Source organism: Mustela nigripes, chromosome 5 (assembly GCF_022355385.1).
Source record: "Mustela nigripes isolate SB6536 chromosome 5, MUSNIG.SB6536, whole genome shotgun sequence".
In the NCBI taxonomy this organism is placed as follows: Eukaryota; Metazoa; Chordata; class Mammalia; order Carnivora; family Mustelidae; genus Mustela; species Mustela nigripes.
Genome location: NC_081561.1, coordinates 111,519,092 through 111,539,377, shown reverse-complemented (window position 1 = coordinate 111,539,377; position 20,286 = coordinate 111,519,092). Strand labels below are relative to the sequence as shown.

The following is a 20,286-nucleotide window of genomic DNA, read 5'->3' as shown; positions in this document are numbered from 1 at the left end:
TGTTTTTCTTATGTTTTTATTCTGACCCCAAATAATCACTTTCCTGTGAGAATATTCACTAGATCTATGTCTCTCCATTCTTCTCTTTTGTACTGTTTTCATTAAACAGTTAATGATGCTTCCTGAGTCATCCATGTCTATAAAATGGACTGGGTTTGCTGAAGAAAGGCTTTTTTTTTTTTTTTTTTAAGATTTTATTTATTTATTTGACAGAGAGAGATCACAAGTAGGCAGAGAGGCAAGCAGAGAGAGAGAGAGGAGGAAGCAGGCTCCCTGCTGAGCAGAGAGCCCGATGTGGGACTCGATCCCAGGACCCTGAGATCATGACCTGAGCCGAAGGTAGCAGCTTAACCCACTGAGCTACGCAGGTGCCCTGAAGAAAGGCTTCTTTGGGCAGTTTTACTTCCTAAAGTTTTCTTCTCTTTAAAAGAAGGTTCAAAATGATTTGGGGGTCTGTTAAGGGGCTTTTGTGTGCATAATTCATTTTTAGAAAGTGAAGTTAGGGCGAGTGGAAGGCTATCTTGGACTTGCCCCTTCCTCAGCATCACAAATGAGAAACCGCAGAGGGCAGGAGGTAAGCACATTGGCTCTGGAACCAAGTCAGTTCAGTTCAAACCCTGGCTCTGCCACTGACAAGTTCCATGACTTGGTCTAACTTACTTATTCTCTCTGTGCCTCTTATCTGAAAAAGATAAATAATGTAATCTTCAACACAGTGTTGTTGTGAGTTACATGCAATACATTTAGACCAATATCTCGTATAGAGTAAGGGCTCAAAAATGGTCAGCTTGAAAATGAAAACATAGTGACAAATTTTATTTTAGTATAAAAATTATTTAGTATACTCTTTTCTTTTTGCTTTCTTTTCTTTGTTTTGGTCTGGTAGAGAGTTCTAAAATTATGCCAATCCCTTTACTGCTTCTCTTGAAGGCACACTCATTCTAAACCTCCCAGGAAAGTCAGCTATTATCTTCACAGCTATGCTCCAGGTGTAGCTTTAATGTTTCTATCGCCTGACTCTTTATATTGGCTGTGAAAGTGGGGAAAAGAAGAGAAGGAAGAAAGGCTGACTGGCCTAGTTGTTTCTTTCAATAGAAATGATAATTATGAATAGTAAATGCAGTTCCTAATTATCATTGATGGGACGCTTCCACAGTCTCTTATTTAGTATTTGAGTTTCCCTACTGTGCCCTTTGATGTGTCCAAGTCTTGCAATAGAAGAATGTCTCTTGTGTTTGCCGCCATTCTTTGCCTGAATTGTGTTTTTAGGCTACAGTGTACTTTATCTATCAATGCAAACCTATTCCCTGTCCTCATTTCACATATTAGACATACTATACAGTTAAGTATTACCACTGTTTCCCCATTCCATGGGTTCATCTGTCTCTGTATTTAATCTTAACTGTCATCTTGAGTATGAAGCAACAGTCAATTTCTGCATTCTGGAATTTCCAGACTAGGTTTGGTATCAATTAAATTCCTTACTTCATCTTTATGTATTATACATGTATTTGTGTACATCTACTCTTTGCTCCTAGTTTCCATTTTTGAATATTTTTAAAGCTTTTTTTTAAAGATTTGATTTATGTATTTGATAGAGATCACAAGTAGGCAGAGAGGCAGGCAGAGAGAGAAGAAGGGAAGCAGGCTCCCCGCCAAGCAGAGAGCCCGATGAGGGGCTCGATCCCAGGACCCTGGGACCATGACCTGAGCTGAAGGCAGAGGCTTTAACACGCTGAGCCACCCAGGAGCCCCCATTTTTGCTTTTTGAAATAAACATTAGCTTTTGTATTTTTAAAAATTAATTTTTATCTGAATAATGACTAAATAGGTATTAAAACATCTATCTATCTAAATGTGGCTGTACATTTTAATACCATTTAATATATTAATAATTCTTTGTATTAATAAAAGTTTTGAATGTAATACACTTTCACCAGGGACAATCTAACTTCATGTGCATTCCCTCTTGTTGTTATTAAATTTTAAAATGTTTTTTCCTGTGTAACGCCTCACAGACATTAAGGATTTAGATTCGTTCTCTTCTGTTAATAATAAAATCAGTCTACCTTGAGAAAAATGCATTCATTCATAGACCATATTAACTAATCAATAATTTATGGCCCTTGTTTACACATAAGATATTAAACATATACAATGTAAATCTTTAACTATGAACAAAGAAATGAATACATCTTGATTAAAAAAGACTTATGAAATTTAACTTTGGAAACATTTTCACTTCTAAGGTCAAAAGGTTGCTATAGCTTAAGTAAGGGAACAGATTTACCTCTGAAGAAAAAAGACCATTTACTGAGATGATCTAAATCATGTACTTTTTCAGCCTTCTGCTTCACAGTGTGGATTTTAAGTAAAACTTTCAGTGTGGTTGAGCTAGGAATGAAGAGAAATCAAGGCTCTCTAGTATGACAGTGATCCTGATGGCTGTAAATGATGGCAATGCTCCAATTTTTTAAATTGTTTCATTTAAAAACTAAGCATTGGATTCCACACTGTGTTATAAGATTCTCAGCCATCTTGGATTCAATTTAGAGGAAACATTTATGGAGCTTAAATTGTTCCTGGCAATTCTATGCTCTGTAACATTTTAAACAAATGTATTTTATACCAAACTCTCCCACATAGAGTGTAGATAAAGTCTAAAAATACACAATCAAATCCCGTTCATGAACTGGTTTTAGTTTTTGTTGGGTTCAGTTGTGTGCTCTCTTAGCAAGAGGAGAATCAAAACTGATAAAAAGTGAAATTTAAATTCTTAGCTTGTTGTGTCTCATATAAGATGACTATTTAAATCTAAAAACAAAAAATAATAAAATAAAATATAAATATAAAATAAAAAAATAAAAATATCTGGAGAGCATGAAATTCAGATCCTGAGGCTGGATACCTAAGCTCCACTTTGCCTTTTATAATCAGATATAAAGTGAGTTTGAAAAGCCAGGATTTGATTCATCAACTGCTTTGTTTGCTCTCTTTATTTCCTTTATGGGTATAAATGTAATAAAATCAAGCAGCCATGTCTTAATTAAGGAAAACTGGTGCACTTTAATGTTGCACAGATTATTCTTGACCCGAGATTTGACTTGTTTTGTTGATTAGGAAACTTAACTGTCTTTTTTTTTTTTTTAATTTTATTCTTTAGCTTTTACAGCATAATTACAAAATACCTATGGGGGCCATGGCATAGATGATGAATGTGTTTCCACTTCTTTCTACTTGTTAGGAGATTTGGGTGACAAAGCACTTCTGGAAGTGTTTCATGATCCCCAAATTTGATACTAAGTGGTATTTTAAAAGGTTATTCTGGGGATATTTGGTTGCTCCTGGGTTTATTTCAGTTTCCTTGAGGATCTTGGAGGAAATTAACTCTTCCACTTGAGGGCCTTCAAAGGTCTTCACATCCAGCCCCACTGTGCAGTGATTGGCAGGACCTCCAATTACCAGAATTTCACTAGTCAGGTGAAGAGTTACCTTTTATTATTACACTTTATGAGCTGACTGAATTAAGTTAAACCTGTACATCATTTTTCTTTCTGGAAATTAAAAAGATTTACACTCACTGTTTTGAACAAGTAGATTTTTGCTTGCAGCTGTCAAAACAAGCTGTCATTTCAATTATCTAGAGTGCCTATTAGTCAATTTTTAATAAAGTTTCCACTACCTTTTCCTGTTTTTTAATGAATGGTGTCCCTCACACACCTTTTAAATATATGTTCCATGGCCCCTATAGAATTCTGAAATTAAGTAGAAAATATTAAGTAATTTAATCATAAAATGCTTTAAGTTTTTTCATGGTTGCCTAGAGCACACTTTATTTTAGCAGTTTCATTTCCTTTACAGTTTCTCCTTCTTAGAAAACAATCAAGTAGCAACCATAAAGATTATAGCATTGATGAATTCAAGACACAGTTACCTCTTGTTCCATGGAGCAATATGTAAACAACTCATGTGTAATATATCTATTATCTACTTTCCTATCTATAATCTGTTTATCCTTTTATCTTCATATCTATTCAATTTATTTTCAAAGATAAAACTTTCTCTTCCACCTGACTGCAAACTCCAAAAAGTAAATTCCATGTACACAGGCAGCTGGAATATGAACAGGGGAACAAGACAGCCTTCAGTTATCAGAGTAAAGCAAATATTGAAAATATGAAGGGAATGTTATGGTTTAGTGATGATGGAGGTGTCTAGAGTTTTTTCCTTGATATCCAAAATAACAGCCTTAGAGTAATAATGATAACTCTTAATACCCTTCTCCACTACCTCCACCATTGAACTTCTGAATATGGTCTTGCTTGGTCAGAATCCAGAAGCAAAACAATGCTGAACCCAGAAATGAAAGGTATTGATGACTCTAGATGACTGAGTTGAAGGTATAAAAAAACAGAATTAAATGAGAAAATCAATCACAAATGCCTGACAAGTTATCTGTGTTTTACACACTACTTTATAACCAAGGTCTAAACATGCTTCTGGTTAGCACTATTGTGTCTCATGCCTGCCTTGCATGCAATGGGTATTTAGTAGCGATGTGTGAATTGAGTAAGTGAATGAGTAGTTAAACAGACCCTCTCTCTCTCTTTCCTTTTTTTGAGGAGGGGAGTATATAATAGGTATGTTGGGTTGCCAAATTGTCATTTTGTCATTTTTTAGTGTCATTTTGAGTTTGAATAAGAGTGACATTTTCCCAGATAAAGGAGAATACTTGCAAATGATTAACCATCTGTGCTTTGCAAGATCCACTCTGTATAGACACACAGACTTCAGTAACAAAAAGTGGGCAAGACCATGTCTTCTCCTTCCATTTCTGTCACTGGTTATGGGTCCTGGAAACTGCTAACTTGCATTCTAAATATGAATATTTTCTGAATTTATCTCAGAGGGAGACTGAGTATCAAAGCTTTGTTTTATTCATGAACTAAGCTTCCAATTACTTCCATGATGCTTACTATTCTCAAATGACTTAGAAGAGGTAAAATCTTTGTACTCATTAGTAAATTTGTGGCAATTTCCATCTTTCTTAATTTTTTCCAAAAATTTATCCCCAAAATATGACGTTTTGAGTCTTTTATCTCCATTTTAACCAATAATTTCTCCATAACTTTAAATTATGACATACTGATTTTATTATTTAGAAATTTATCTTAGACATATGAATGCATAGCAGTGAGAAGGGGTATGTCTTATTTATTTTATTCTTTTTTTTAACATTTGGTTTGGAAAAATTCACAAATCCTATGGCATCATAATTCTTATAAAGCAAAATGTTTAAAATGAAATTTCTAGTGTTTCAATTACATTGAAGACCCCAAACAAAAGTTGCCACATTCTAATTTGAGGTGTAAAATCACTACATAGGATGTAAAAAAAGGAGAAATCAGAATATTAGGGGTTTTTCCTCTTAGCAGACTATTAATTTCAGTCTATAAAAAAGGTTGGAAAAACTGAAAAGGACTGGACATTTGGAGAAGATCTTTAAAAAGAGTCATTGGTCTTTTATCCATTTTGAGTTTATTTTTGTGTATGGTGTAAGAGAATGGTCGAGTTTCATTCTTCTACATATAGCTGTCCAGTTTTCCCAGCACCATTTATTGAAGAGACTGTCTTTTTTCCACTGGATATTTTTTCCTGTTTTGTCGAAGATTATTTGACCATAGAGTTGAGGGTCCATATCTGGGCTCTCTACTCTGTTCCACTGGTCTGTGTGTCTGTTTTTATGCCAGTACCATGCTGTCTGAGTGATCACAGCTTTGTAGTAAAGCTTGAAATCAGGTTATGTGATGCCCCCAGTTTTATTTTTGTTTTTCAACATTTCCTTAGTGATTCGGGGTCTCTTCTGATTCCATACAAATTTTTGGCTTATTTGCTCCAGCTCTTTGAAAAATACAGGTGGAATTTTGATTGGAATGGCATTAAAAGTATAGATTGCAGGGCGCCTCGGTGGCTCAGTGGGTTAAAGCCTCTGCCTTCAGCTCAGGTCATGTTCCCAGGGTCCTGGGATCAAGCCCCACATCAGGCTTTCTGCTCAGCACGGAGCCTGCTTCCCTTCCTCTCTCTCTGCCTGCCTCTCTGCCTGCTTGTGATCTCTGTCTGTCAAATAAATAAATAAATTTTTTTAAAAAGAAGTATAGATTGCTCTAGGCAGTATATACTTTTTAACAATGTTTATTCTTCTGATCCAAGAGCATGGAATGGTCTTCCATCTTTTTGTGTCTTCTTCAATTACTTTCATGAGTGTTCTGTAGTTCCTTGAGTACAGATCCTTTACCTATTTGGTTAGGTTTATTCCCAGGTATCTTATTGGTTCTTGGTGCTATAGTAAATGGAATTGATTCTCTAATTGCCCTTTCTGTATTTTCATTGTTAGTGTATAAGAAAGCCATTGATTTCTGTACATTGACTTTGTATCCTGCCACATTGCAAAATTGTTGTATGAGTCTAATAGTTTGGGGGTAGCGTCTTTTGGGTTTTCCATATAAAGAATCATGTCATCTGAGAAGAGAGAGAGTTTGACTTCTTCATTGCCAATTTGGATACCTTTTATTTCTCTTTGTTGTCTGATTGCTGTTGCTAGGACTTCTAATACTATGTTGAACAAGAGTGGTGAGAGTAGGCATCCTTGTTGTGTTCCTGTTCTCAACGGGAAGGCTGCAAGCTTTTTCCCATTGAGGATGATATTTGCTGTGGGTCTTTCATAGATAGATTTGATGAAGTTCAGGAATGTTCCCTCTATCCCTATACTTTGAAGTGTTTTAATCAGGAATGGATGCTGGATTTTTTCAAATGCTTTTTCTGCATCAATTGAGAGGACCATGTGGTTCTTCTCTCTTCTCTTATTAATTTGTTCTATCACATTGATTGATTTGTGAATGTTGAACCATCCTTGTAGCCCAGGGATGAATCCCACCTGGTCATGGTGGATAATCTTTTTACTGTGCTGTTGGATCCTGTTTGCTAGGATCTTGTTGAGAATCTTAGCATCCACATTCATCAGTGATGTTGGTCTGAAATTCTCCTTTTTGATAGGGTCTTTGCCTGGTTTGGGGATCAAGGTAATGGTGGCTTCATAGAAAGAGTCTGGAAATTTTCCTTCTGCTTCAATTTTTTGAAACAGCTTCAGTAGAATAGGTGTTATTTCTTCTTTGAAAGTTTGGTAGAATTCCCCAGGGAATCCGTCAGGTCCTGGGCTCTTGTTTTTTGGGAGGTTTTTAATCACTGCTTCAATCTTGTTACGAGATATCGGTCTATTCAGGTTGTCAATTTCTTCCTGGTTCAACTTTGGGAGTTTGTAGTTTTCCAGGAATGCATCCATTTCATCTAGGTTGCTTAGCTTATTGGCATATTACTGTTGATAATAACTTCTGATGATTGTTTCTACTTCCTTGGTGTTCATTGTGATCTCTCCCTTCTCATTCATAATTTTATTAATTTAAAAGAGAGAATTTTTTAAGAGAAAATTTCTTGCTCTCTTTTTATTTTGGATGAATGTGGCCAATAGTTTATCAATCTTATTGATTCTTTTAAAAAACCAGCTTCTAGTTTCATTGATACATTCTACTGTATCTCTGGTTTCTACCTCATTGATCTCAGCTCTAATCTTGATTATTTCCCTTCTTATGTGTGATGTTGGTTTGATTTGTTGTTGATTCTCCAGTTCTTTAAGGTGTAGAGACAGCTGGTGTGTTCTGGATTTTTCAATTTTTTGAGGGAGGCTTGGATGGCTATGTATTTCCCCCTTAGGACTGCCTTTGCAGTATCCCATAGGTTTGGACCAAAGTGTTTTCATTCTCATTGATTTCCATGAATTGTTTCAGTTCTTCGTTGATCTCCTGGTTGATCCAAGCATTCTAAAGCAAGGTGGTCTTTAGCTTCCAGGTGTTTGAGTTCCTTCCGAACTTTTCCTTGTGATTGAGGTCCAGTTTCAAAGCATTATCATCTGAAAATGTGCAGGGAATAATCTCAGTCTTTTGGTATCAGTTGAGTCCTGATTTGTGACCCAGTATATGGTCTATTCTGGAGAACATTCCATGTGCACGTGAGACAGGAATCCATCAGAATCCTAGAGGAGAATATAGGCAGTAACCTCTTCGATATCAGTCACAGCAACTTCTTTCAAGATATGTCTCCAAAGGCAAAGGAAACAAAAGTGAAAATGAACTTTCGGGACTTCATCAAAATCAAAAGCTTCTGCACAGCAAAGGAAACAGTCAACAAAACAAAGAGGCAACCCACGGAATAGGAGAAGATATTTGCAAATGACAGTACAGACAAAAGGTTGATATCCAGGATCTATAAAGAACTCCTCAAACTCAACAAAACAGACAATCATTTTAAAAAATGGGCAGAAAATATGAACAGACACTTCTCCAATGAAGACATACAAGTGGCTATCAGACACATGAAAAAATGTTCATCATCACTAGCCATCAGGGAGATTCAAATTAAAACCACATTGAGATACCACCTTATACCACTTAGGCTGGCCAAAATTATCAAGACAGGAAATAACATGTATTGGAGAGGATGTGGAGAAAGGGAACCCTCTTACACTGTTGGTTTGAATGCAAGTTGGTGCAGCCAATTTGGAGAACAGTGTAGAGATTCCTTAAGAAATTAAAAATAGAACTTCCCTATGACCCTGCAATTGCACTACTGGGTATTTATCCCAAAGATACAGATGCAGTGAAAAGCAGGGCCATCTGTACCCCAATGTTTATAGCAGCAATGGCCATGGTCACCAAACTGTGGAAAGAACCAAGATGCCCTTCAACGGACAAATGGATAAGGAAGATGTGGTCCATAGACGCTATGGAGTATTATGCCTCCATCAGAAAGGAAGAAAGGATAAATACCCAACTTTTGTAGCAACATGGACGGGACTAGAAGAGATTATGCTGAGTGAAATAAGTGAAGCAGAGAGAGTCAATTATCATATGGTTTCACTTATTTGTGGAGCATAACAAATAACATGGAGGACAAAGGGAGTTAGAGAGGAGAAGGGAGTTGAGGGAAATTGGAAGGGTAAATGAACCATGAGAGACTATGGACTCTGAAAAACAATCTGAGGGGTTTGAAGTTGCGGGGGTTGGGAGGTTGGGGGAACCAGGTGGTGGGTATTGGAGAGGGCACAGATTGCATGGAGCACTGGGTGTAGTGCAAAAACAATGAATACTGTTACACTGAAAATAAATTAAATTTTTTTAATTAAAAAAATAATAAAAAGAGTTATTGGTACCATACAGTCTTGAGGACTACAGCTTTGTAATACAGCTTGAAATCCAGAATCATGATGCATCCAATTTTATTTTTTCTTTTTTCAGAATTGTTTTGGGTATTTGGGGTCTTTGTGGTTTCATACAAATTTTAGGATTGTTTGTTCTAACTCTATGAAAAATGTTGGTGATATTTTGAGGGGGATCGCATTAAATGTGTAGATTGCTTTAGGTAATATAGACATTTTAACAATGTTTGTTTATCCAGTACATGAGCATAGAATGCTTTTCCATTTCTTTGTGTCCTCTTCAATTTCTTTCATAAGTATTCTATAGTTTTCAGAGTATAGATCTTTTACTACTTTAGTTAGATTTATTCCTAGGTATCTTATTGTTTTTGGTGCAATTGCAAAGATTCAATTCCTTGATTTCTCTTCCTGTTGTTTCTTTATTAGTGTATAGAAATGCAAAAGATTTCTGCACATTGATTTTATATTCTGCGACTTTCTGAATTCATGTCTGGGTTCTAGCAATTTTTTTGATGGACTTCTTTGGGTTTTCTACATAGAGTATCCTGTCATTGCAAAGAGTGAAGGTTTGACTTCTTACTCTCAACTCTGGATGGCTTTTATTTCTTTTTGTTGCCTGATTGCTGAAGCTAGAACTTCTAGTACTATATTAAATAGTAATTGTGAGAGTGGACATCCTTCTCTTGTTCCTGACCATAGGGGAAAGGCTCTCAGTTTTCTCTCATTGAGAATGATATTAGCTGTGGGTCTTTTGTATATGGCCTTAAAGATGTTGAGATGTTCCCATCTATCCCTATGTGGATCAGGGTTTTTAATAGGAAAAGATGTTGCACTCTTTCAGATGCTTTTTCTTCATTTTTTGAGAGGATCATAGGGTTCTTATCCTTTTATTTAATGTGGTATATCACATTGATTGTTTTGTGAATATTGAACCACCTCTGAATTCCCAGAATAAACCCGCTTGATTGTGGTGAACAATTCTTTTAATGTCCTGTTAAATTCAATTTGCTAGTATTTTATGGAGAATTTTGTATCCATGCTCATCAGGGATATTGACTTGTAATTCTCCTTTGTAGTGGGGTCTTTTTCTTGTTTTGGAATTAAGGAATGCTTGCCTCATAGAAAGCATTTGGAAGTTTTCCTTCCATTTCTATTTTTTGGAACAGTTTGAGAAGAATAATTATTAACTCTTCTTTAACTATTTTGTAGAATTCCTCTGGGAAGCCATCTGGCCCTGGACTTCTGTTTGTTGGGAGATTTTGATTATTGATTCAATTTCTTTGCTGATTATGGGTCTGTTCAAGTTTTTATTTCTTCCTATTTCAGTTTTGGCAGGTTGTAAGTTTCTAGGAATTTGTCCATTTCTTCCAGGTTTCCCAGTTTGTAGGCATATAGTTTTTCAGAGTATTCTTTTATCATTGTATTTCTGTGGTGTTGGTTGGGATCTCTCCTCTTTCATTCATGATTTTATCTATTTGGTTTCTTTCTCTTTTCTTTTTGATAAATCTGGCCACGGGTTTATCAATTTTATTAATTCTTTCAAAGAACAAGCTCTTGGTTTCATTAATCTGTTCCAATTTTTTTGCTGTTGTTGTTTCTATATCATTTATTTCTGATCTAATCTTTATTATTTTTCTTCTGCTGCTGGTTTTAGGCTTTATTTGCTATGCCCTCCTTCAGAAGTAAGGTTAGGTTGTGTATTTGAGATTTTTCTTGTTTCTTGTTTCTTAAGTTAAGCCTGTACTACAATATACATCCCTCTTAGAAGTGCTTTTGCTGCATCCCAAAGGTTTTGGACTGTTGTGCTTTCATTTTCATTTCCTTCCAGTTTTAAATTTTCTTTTTTGTTTTGTTTTGTTTTTTGGTTTTGGGTTTTTTTTTTTATTTTTGTTTTTGTTTTTTTGTTAAATTTCCTGGTTGACCTATTCATTCTTTAGCAAGATGTCTTTTAACCACTATGTATTTAAGTTCGGGCACAAAAACAAACACAAAGATCAATGGAACAGAATAGAGAACCCAGTTGTGGACTAACAACTATATGCAGCTAATCTTCAATAGACAAGGAAAGAATATCCAATGGAAAAAAGGCTCTTCAACAAATTGTGCTGGAAAAACTGGACAGCAACATGCAGAAGAATGAAATCGGACCACTTTATTACACCCTACACAAAAATAAATTCTAAATGGATGAAAGACCCTAATATGAGACAGGAATCCATCAAAATCCTGGACAACACAGGCAGAGACCTCTTTAACGTTACCTGTCACAACTTCTTACTAGATACATGTCAGGAGGTAAGGAATACAAAAACAAAAATGAACTACTGGGACTTCATCAGGATAAAAATCTTCTGCTCAGCAAAGGAAAACAATGAACAAAATTAAAATGCAGTCTAGGGAATAGGAGAAGATATTTGCAAATGACATCTCCAATAAAGGGTTAGTATCCAAGATCTATAAAAAAATTATTAAACTCAACACCCAAAAAACAAATAACCCAGTTGAGAAATGGGGAGAAAACATGAATAGACAGTTTTTTCGAAGAATACATCCAGATAGCTAACATTCCATATGAATAGATGCTCAACATCAGACATCATCAGGAAAATACAAGCCAAAACCATAATGAGATACTGTCTCACATGCATTAGGATGGCTAAAATTAACAATACAGGAATAAACAGCTGTTGGCAAGGATGTAGAGAAAGGGGGACCCTCTTATACTACTGATGGGAAGGCAAGCTGATGCAGCCACTCTGGAGAGCAGTATGGAGAGTCCATAAATGTTAAAAATAGAACCATCCTACATTCTAGCAAATAAACTACTAAGTATTTACCCAAAGGATGCAAAAATATAGATTCAAAGGGATATATACATTCCAATATTTATAACAGCATTATCAACAACAGCCAAACTATGAAGAGACCCCAGATATCCATCAACTGATGAATGGATAAAGAAGATGTCGGGTGTGTGTGTGTGAGAGAGAGAGAGAGAGAGAGAATATTACTCAGCCTTTAAAAAAGAATGAAATCTTCACATTTGCAATGACATGGATGGGTCTGCAGTGTATTATACTAAGTGAAATAAGTAAGTCAGAGAAAGACAAATACCAAATGATCTCATTTATATATGGAATTTAAGAAAGAAAACAGATGAACATATGGGAAGGGAGAAAAGAAAATAAAAGGAGAGAGGGAAACAAGCCATAAGAGATGGTTAATGATGGTTAATGATAGAAACGTTGATGGAGGGAGGTGGGTGGGGGTGGATTAGATATGTGATGAATATAAAGGAGGGCACTTGTTATCATGAGCACTGAATTCTGTATGTAAGTGATGAATCACTGAATTCTAATCTAGAAACCAATATTTCACTGTTTGTTAAATATCTAAAATTTAAATTAAAAAAAGAAGAAAGAAAGAAAGAAAAGAAAGCACTATGAGTGTGCTGTGAGTCTCAACAACACCTCCAATGGACAGGGTTATGTGGAGGGCATTCTCATCTCAAGTCAAGAGATAGACTTTTAAAAGATCTCTCAGACACATGACTTGTGTGTCCTGAAATTTTAGAGACACATGGCTTGGTACTTGTTTTATCCTTGAGAAATATAAATGGTGAGTACAATTGTAGAGAAAATTACAAACTGGAGTTGGGAAGATGGGGAAGAAGGCTAGGACTCTAGATGGGAAAAGCAAGTAGTAGACCTGATCCACTGCTTTCCTTACACTCAGAAGCCAGGCTACTTATAACCCTAATTGTAGGAGCAAATAATACTTGATTTCAGATTCATTTTGAAAATGTGCTTATTACCGCAAACCAGGAATAACTTTCCTAAACTGAATCAGTTTCTTATGACAAGTAACTGAAGGTATCAAAGCATGTGAGAGTTAGGGGTTACATGTGTCCCCAAAGTTTACATGTTGAAGTTCTAACTTCCAGGACTTCGTAATGTGACTATATTTGAAGGCAGGGCCTGTAAATAGGTAATTTAATAAAAATAAAGCCATTGAGGTGAGTTCTAAACCAATACAACTGGTGCTCTTATAAAAATAGGAGATTAGGACATGCAGAGAGAGATCCCAGAGAGATCCCAGACTCTAGAAACACCTTGATCTCAGACCTCTAGGAAGTTGAAGAAGTAAATTTCTATTGTTTCAGCTGTCCAGTCTGTGGTATTAGTTATGACAGATATAATAAACTAATACAGAATATGACCTAACATGTTGGATAGAGAAAAAGTCACTGCACAAACAATATCTAAAACTATAGTAGTGATTGATAAATACATACCATATAAAAATCATCCCATTTAAGTCTCATGGAATTATACATATTCAACATATGTATAATTTGAAATTATTTACTTAATAAGTTCTTAAATTAGTTTTATTGTCAAAACTTTTTTTTAATGATTTTATTTATTTGAGAGAGACATGAGTCAAGGACAGAGGCAGAGGGAGAGAAAGAAGCAGACTCCCTGCTCACCAGGGACTCCTACATGGGGCTCAATCCCAGGACCCTGAGATCATGACCCGAGCCAAAGGTCATGACTGAGCCATCCAGGTACCGCTCACCAAAACCTCTGATGACAACACATTAAATACAAAAATCTTGCGCAGTTTACTTGAGTAAGCTGAGGAGAATGTGTAGCAAAAATTAAAAACAAATAAATAAAAAATTACAGATTTTCTTAATTGTCCTGCCTGATTATCCTGGTAGACCTCTACTCCCTCCCCACCACAGCCCTTGGTAGACTTGTTAGAAACTGTAGAGCAAGGGGATAGAGGGGAAAAAAGACTAGGTATTGGTAGTTGATAACTTTTTAGCATGCATATATATATATATATATATATATATATATATACACACTAATATATAACATATATAACTGGCATATCAATATAACACCAAAAGCATAAGCAAGAAAAGCAAAATCAGAGAAGTAGGACTACATTGAACTGAAAAGCTTCTGCAGAGTAACAGAAATAACTGATTGGGTGAAAAGGCAACCAGCACAATAGGAGAAAATATTTGTAATGTGTATATCCATTAATTTCCAAGACAGATAAGGAACTCCTACAGACTAATAACCTGATTAAAATATGGGGCAAAGGGCATGCCTGGGTGGCTCAGTTGGTTAAGTATCCTACTCCTCGTTTCAGCTCAGGTCCTGATCTCAAGGTCGTGATCTCAGGGTCATCATACTGAACCCTAGGGTGAGCTCTGAGCTGCACAGAATCTGCTTAAGTTTTTCTTTCTCTCTCCCTCTGCCCCTCTACCCTCCTGCATGCATTCTAGCTCGCTCTCTCTTTCAAGTAAATAAATAAATCTTAAAAATTAAAAAAAAATTAAAAACTGGGCAAATGACCAAATAGACATTTCTCCAAAGAAGACATACACATGGATGATAGGTATTTAAAAAGATTCTCAACCTTACTAATCTTCAGGGAAATACAAATCAAAACCACATGAGATATCTTTAGGATGGTTGTTACTTAAAAAAAAAAAAAAAAAAAAAGATAAAAAGTGTTGTAAGGATGTGAAGAACTTGGAACTATTTCAAGTAACTTTATATATGGTGTGAGGTTTAAATTAAGGTCTAGGTATGAATGTATTACCTGTACGTATCTAATTATTCCAGCACTACTTGTGGAAAAGGTTACCTTTCTTTTGTTGAATTGCTTTTGTACCTTTGTTAAAAATCACTTGCTCATGTTTGTGTAAATGTATTACAGGATATCTATTCTGTTTCAATGATAGATTTATCTGTCCCTCAGCCAATTCTACAATCTTGATTACAATGGCTATGTAGTAAGTATTGTTATCAGGAAGACTGATTCCTTTCACTTTATTTTTTTTTCTTTTCAAAATTATTTTAGCTACTCTAGTTTCTTTACCTATCCATATAAAGATTAGAATAAGCTTGTCTACACCCACGCACACACACATAAAAATCATACTGGAATTTTTTTTTAAGAATTGTATTAAAGCATTGTATCAATTTAGGGATGATTGATAACTTTACTATGCTGAGGCTTCCTTCCAATTTATGAATATGGTCTTCCTTTTCATTTGTTTAAATATGCTTGATTTCCTCTACTAACTTTTTAGAAATGTATTGTTAGATTTATATGCATCTCATTCTGTTTAAGCAATGGTCAATGGCATTGTATTTTTAATCTTGTTATTCATACACTCATTGCTAGTATATTGAAATTCATTTGATTTTTGTATGTTTGTCTGGTACCCTACATCCTAGCTGAATTCATTTATTTGCTTTAAGAGGGGTTTTTGTTTCGCTTTTTTGGTTTGTTTTCTATAATACTTGAGATTCTTTACAAAGATAATCATCAATCATGTCATCTGCAAGGAGGGACAGTTTTATTTCAATCTTTCAGGTTCATATGCCTTCATTGCTTTATTTTACTGGCTAGAGCTTCCAGCACTAAGTTAAATAAGAGTGCTTATAGTGAAACTCTGTACCTAGTTTCCACTACTAGGAGAATAGAAGTTAGTCTTTCACTTTAAAATATAATGATAAGTATAGTTACTGAGTGTATAGTGCTGAAAACTCCCCCAATTTGGCAAAAGACATAAGCACACAGATTGAAGCAGCTGTGGTAATACCAAACAAGTTAATCCCAAAGAAACTCAAACTAAAACACATCATAGTCAAACTTCAAAAAGTAAAGACAAAGAAAAAGAATCTTGAAAACAGTGAAAGAAATGACACCTTACCTACCTATGGGGTAAGGGAGGTGGAGGAATGGCAGGATTGGCATTGTTCAAATAGCAGTGGATTTCTCAGCAGAAACCATAGAGGTCAAAAGAAAATAGCACGGCATTTTTCAAGTGCTGAAAGAAAATAACTATCGATACAAAATTCAGGAATCAAACTGAGGATTACAGAAGGGAAGGGGATGGGGGACTTGTGTGACCAGGTGATGGGTATTAAGGAGGGCATGTGTTGTGATGCGCACTGGGTGTTATATGCAACGATTCAACGAATCGTTGAACACTACATCAAAAAAGTAATGATGTAATATATATTGGCTAACAACAACAACAACATAGTAATAATAATAAATACAGAATCCTATATCCAATGAAAACTACACTTTATCAATAATGGGGAAGGCAAGTCATTCTCAGGTAAAGAAAAACTAGAATTCATAGCTAGCAAATCTATCTGGAAGTAATGGTTTAAGGAAGTTCTCTAAACCATAGGATTATTTTCTTCATCTGAATAGTTATACACATTAGCAGACACTTCTGTTACCCCCATTTCTAGCTCTAGGCAATCACTCATCTACTTTTTTTCTCTATGGATTTGTCTATTCTGGACAGTTCATATGAATGGAATCATACAATATATGGTCTTTTGTGAGTGCCATCTTTCACTTAGCAAAATTATTTAAAAATTCAACCATGTTTTAGTGTATATCAGTATGTCATTTTTTTGCCATGTAATATTTAATTGCATTGACATATCATTTTTGTTTATTCCTTCGTGACTTGACAGGCATTTAGTTTGTTTCCACATTTTGGCCATTATGAATAACACTGCATAATGAACATTCATGTATTAATTTTTGTGTGTATATATTTCACACACTTACATTCCTCTTAGGAATATAACTGGAAAAGGATTGCTGGGTTATATGGTAACTCTGTGCTTAAAAATTTCAGGAACTGCCAAGTTCTCTTCCAAAGCAGCTGCTTCATTTCAAGCCATGTATGGGGGTTCCAATTTATCCATATCTTTGTCAACATCTGTTATCATCTGCCTTTTCTTTTTTTTTTTTTTAACTATAGTTACCTTAGTGGGTGTGCAATGGCATCTCACTGCATTTTTTATTTTCATTTCCCCAATGACTAATGATGTTAATCATCTTTTCAGTTGCTTATTGGCCATTCGTTCAACTTTTTGGAGAAATGTCTATCCATATCCTTTGCCCATTTCTGAGTTCGGTTATTTGTGTTTTATTTTTGAGCAGCAGGGATTCTGAATATATTCTTGTTATGAGTCACTTATCAGAAATATGATTTGCAAATATTTTCTCCCATTCTGTAGATTTTTATATTGATCTTGCATACTGCAATCTTGTACATTTATCAGTTCTGATAGTTATTTTGAGGATACCTTAGGATTTTCTATATACAGCATCATAATATCTGCAAATAAAGATAATTTTACTTCTTTTTCAGTCTGAATGTGTTTTGTTATTATTGTCTAACTGCCTTCGCTAAAACCTTGGGAGCTATGTTGGATACAAATGATAATTACAGACACCATTTCTTTCTTTCTTTCTTTCTTTCTTTCTTGTATTTTTTTTTCCTCATTGCAGGGGGAAAACATTCATTCTTTCACCATTGAGTGTAATGTAAACTGTAGGGTTTTCATAGATGGCCTTTATTAGATCAAAAATCCTAGTTCTTTGAATTTTTTTTTATCATGAAAGGGTATCTAATTTTGTAAAATACTTTTTTTTCTGCATTCATTAAAAAGATCACATAGTTTTTGTCCTTTGTTCTATTGATATGGTGTATTATATTGGTCAATTTTTGGATGTTAAACAAACTTGCATTCCTACTCGGTCATGCTATATAATTCTTTTTATATGTTGTTGCATTCTGTATGCTAGTATTGTGTCAAGAATTTTTGCATATATATTCATAAGGGATAGAATTGTGTTGTTTCATTTCCATGTGATATCTTTATCTGGTTTTGATAAAAGATAATGCTGGCCTCATAGAATAAGTGGGAATGTATTTTCTTTATTTTTGGGGGGGAGAATTTATAAAGGGTTGAAATTAAATGTTCTTGAAGTGTTATAGATTTCATCAGTGAAATTTTCTTTATAGGAAATTTTGTATGTTGCTAATTCAAAACTTTCATTTGCTAGAGGTCTATTCAAAATTTTTTCACATTCTTCATTTTTACATTTGCTTTTTTTTTTTAAGTGTGTCATCTATAAACATGAGCTAGCTGGATTTTCTAAATCTATTCTAATTTTCTTGCATTTCAGTCTTTAATGGGCTTATTTAAGCCATTAATATTTCATTAATAATATATAGGATTTTACTATATTTTAAAGCATTTTGATATATTTTCCTTCTTTTTTTTTTTTCTTTCTTGCTTACTATAAGATTGATAAAAAGTTTCTTTATTCTTTTCTATTCCCTCAGGGGCACTTGAGTGGCACAGTTGGTTAAGCATCCAACTCTTGGTTTTTGCCCAGGTTGTGATCATCTCAGGGTGGTGAGATCAAGTTTGGATGTCATGTTGGATTCCACACTCAGTGGGGAGTCAATTTGGGATTCTCTCTCCCTCTTTCTCTGACCCACCGAATCTGTCCAACTCAATATATGGAGATTTACATTTTTCTTTTATTAAACTGCTACATAATACTTTGTTGTTTGGAAATCATATAATTTTTTCTTACTAGACATTTTATTACTAAAAATATACACTTTAAAAAAAAGTAACAAAGGCATAACATGAAAATAGAAGACTTTAGCTAAAAGAACACTCTTATTATGATTTAGAAAGCCCTTTATAATATGATTTCCATTTACCTCAGCCTAAGTGAGTGACAATCCAATGTGATAGCTCTATGTTTTGATGAAATTATCAACCTCCTGAATCCAGGATGTGTCAGGTTCTCTCTTTCTCTGTGACCTTTGTACATTGTCCTCATTCTATTCCACCTATGACTAGCCTAATTTAACAAGCTTAATCCTAATCCTCTGATTCTCAATATAGATGTTATTTTCTCTAGAGAGGACATTCTGACTTTCTGGATACTCTCCAACTCTGAATTGCAGGCCCCTTCTAAGAGAACCTATATCAATGTCAACTTCATTACTGTACTTATATACTATAAGTAGAAATTTTCCTCCCCAGCTTAAACTTCAAACTACATGAGACAGAATAAGTGTGTTCAACTCACTATGGTATTCCAAAAGTTCAGCCCATGAAGTTCGTACAGAACAAATAATGGTTAAATAAATGAAAGAGGTCATTAATATCCCTTTCATTATTACATTTGGGGTTTCTGCATTGTATTTTCTCCAACCAATCAGCACAGTAATAGGAGCAAACATAAATCATAAAATTAATAATTCTGCTAAGATTACTTGAAATTATTTTAATTTTTGACTTCAAGTAGTAATCATTTTTTAAAATATTATTTATTTCCCCTTTCTAACTTACCCATTGTGAGAGCTTAACTTATTTGTATTATAGTTCTATATGGTTCCATTATGATGTTACAAGTCTAATAATACAATTGCATTTAGTTTATATATTTAGTTTATTTACTTAAAAAAAAAAGAAATGAAAGAAAAGTTTTGCCTTAGGGAAAATTTTCTGCATTATAAAATTCTTCCCAAAAACTTCTTCTGGGAAGAAGAAACTCATTAGACGATTTGCTAAATCTTCTCACTCCATTTAGGATTTTAAATTGAGGTGAACTACTTGAAGCTATTGTAGGACAGTTGGTTTTAGTTGACTAATTGCTGTTAACACTCCCAAGTCAGTTCTTTTTCTCCCTTTGGGGATATAAAAAATTTGTTTTTTGTCTTTTGTCTCTCCATTGAAGATATTATCATATTACTGTATTTACTCAGACACTGGAATTAATATTCTTAACCCCAAATTTTCTTAACCAAAACATTTGACTCAACACCAACTGCTCCCAATTCTCACCCTAAAATATATCCTAAATCCATTTTCTTTCTTCCAAACCACAAATGCACTTCAGTTCCCTGTCATCTCTTATTTGGACTCTTACAAAACTCAAGTAACTGACTCCTTTATTTCTGTTCTTTTCCTTATCTAAATTATGCTTCTACCACTAAATTTCTAAAACAAGGCAAAAATAAGTCTTATCATGACCCCCCTTCCCACAACACATACTTAAAAACCTGCAGTTGATTTCACTTAATCCTTTGCTAAAAGCCACTTGATTACACAGTCCAATAAGAAATATAATGTGAGACACAGGAGGGT

General features: G+C 34.7%; 1 pseudogene; it reads left to right on the top strand.

The window, feature by feature from the left end:
* The window catches only part of LOC132018696 (tigger transposable element-derived protein 1-like), a 103,408-nt pseudogene that overhangs the window by 47,099 nt on the left and 36,023 nt on the right, over positions 1 to 20,286 (top strand).